Source organism: Chiloscyllium punctatum, chromosome 18 (genome assembly GCF_047496795.1).
Source record: "Chiloscyllium punctatum isolate Juve2018m chromosome 18, sChiPun1.3, whole genome shotgun sequence".
Classification (NCBI taxonomy): Eukaryota; Metazoa; Chordata; class Chondrichthyes; order Orectolobiformes; family Hemiscylliidae; genus Chiloscyllium; species Chiloscyllium punctatum.
This window is the reverse complement of record NC_092756.1, coordinates 76,071,380-76,073,618: the sequence shown is the minus strand read 5'-3', so window position 1 is coordinate 76,073,618 and position 2,239 is coordinate 76,071,380.

Below are 2,239 nucleotides of genomic sequence, written 5' to 3'. Positions count from 1 at the left end.
GAGATCAGGGCCAGCATCACCTCTATCTGCTTCCCCAACATCTCGCGAGATTTCGCGAGCTCCTTCCCCAGGGCCTGGTAGGTAATCGAGTCCGAGGATCCTGCAGGTTGGGCCGGGGGCCTGGCCCCGGACACTGCTCCTCCCTTCTTCAACATCTCTGGACGATGAAAATGCAGGTAAGTTGCTTTTTCACAATGTCCTGGGACTCCACAAACCTTTTAGAGTCCCAGGATATCACGATGGTCCAGATTGGGTGGGATAGAAATTCTTCCCCCTTGTGCTGTGGTGCGAAGCTCTGCAACATGATCGTCCGAGATCACCGCCATCTTGGATTCCCAGAGTGCAGTGAGAGAATAAAACTCAGAACAACACACAATGAGAGGTCAGGATGCAGTATTTAAAGGGTGCCATTTTTGTTGAAACGTTGCAGCCCCAGTGGCCTAATGGATAAGACCTTACTATCCTAGGCCAGGGATTGTGGGTTCAATTCCCATCTGGGGTGTCTGAGTTTTCCTTATGTGTCGTTAATCTTTAAACCACTTTGAAAACATCCTCTTGTCGACATTCAGTTGATGGGATGTGGTGTCCCATGTGACCTTACACAAGTCTTTTGGGGATCTGCAGGATTAAGGCTAAATTCCCTGAAAGAGACAGCACAGTTACAATGGCTGAAAACCTGCTGAGATTCTCCTGGGAATGGCATGGTGGCTCAGTGGGTAGCACTGCTGCCTCACAGTGTCAGGGACCTGGCTTTGATTCCTCCCTTGGGTGTCTGTTTGTGTCGAGTTTGCACATTCTCTCCATGGGGTACCCCGGGTGCTTTGGTTTCCTCCCACAGCCCAAAGATGTGCAGGTTCGGTGGATTGGCTTTGGGGAATGCAGGGTGAGAGGATAGGGGTTGGGCCTGGCTGGGATGCTCTTCAGAGGGTCAGTGTGGATGTGATGGTCTGAATGGCCTCCTCCCACCCCACTCTAGGGCTTCTCTGAACAAGTTTGGAGCAGATGGTCAAAGGCCCAGTCAAGGCTTCGTGAAGGGACTGCCATCCAGGTGTGTGTCCCTATGCTCCTTTTCCCTGATCTTTCCGAATGTTCAAATCAACATCATCACATTAAAGATATTTTGTTTCTTGTCTTAATGAGAAGGGATTTGCCTTCAAGAGCACAAAGGTTTTGGATGTTGTCTCTTGAGGTTTGCTGATGAAACCGTTGATGTGCAGGGCCAACTGCAGATAATGGCAGAGACACTCTCCAGTGGTGACTGTCAGCGTTACCAGTCATGAAGACTTCATCCAAGAAACTGACGGTGATCTTGACTGCAGTCTCACCACGGCCTGCAAATCACAATCGGCTTAACCAGACTCAAGAACTAAAGAGAAACCAAGAACATCTCACCGATATTACCATGAAGGTTGGTCCCAGCAAAGGATCAACAGCGAGACCGCAAAAACACATTTCATATCTCTCTGTGCTGTAACTTTCTGCTGTCTTTCTCCATTGAAATAATATCCAGCTGCTTTATTCTTCCTACCAAAGTGTATGACCTCACACGTTCCCACATTGTCTTTCATTTGCTGAGTTTTTGGCTACTCCCTTAACCCATCCACCTCCCTCTGTAAACTCTGTGAGTCAGCCTAAGCAGTTGCCTTCCCACAAATGTTTGTCCAATCTGTGGATGTGGCACTCCAAGTTCTCCAACGATGGCCGAACTACCTCACATCTCCATCATAGCCTCCTTGCAATTGTATTCAATACCTTGACTAAGAAAGGTAAGGACCCAAATGCATAGCCACAGCCCCATAAGTTGCAGCCTTGAACACCCAGATTTCAATCATTTCTATTGACATCTGTGGGCAGCACGGTGGCACAGTGGTTAGCACTGCTGCCTCACAGCGCTAGAGACCCGGGTTACCTTCCCGCCTCAGGCGACTGAGTGTGGAGTTTGCACGTTCTCCCCGTGTCTGCGTGGGTTTCCTCCGGGTGCTCCGGTTTCCTCCCACAGTCGAAAGATGTGCAGCTCAGGTGAATTGGACATGCTCAATTCCCTGTAGTGTTAGGTAAGGGGTAAATGTCGGGGTATGGGTGGGTTGTGCGTCGGTGTGGACTTGTTGGGCCGAAGGGCCTGTTTCCACACTGCAATGTAATGGAATCTAATCAAATACATATTGGACCATATCATAAATACCAAACATGCAGGTAATCTGGGGTTCAGCTGGTAATGTTGACAGAATATAGCTTAGCC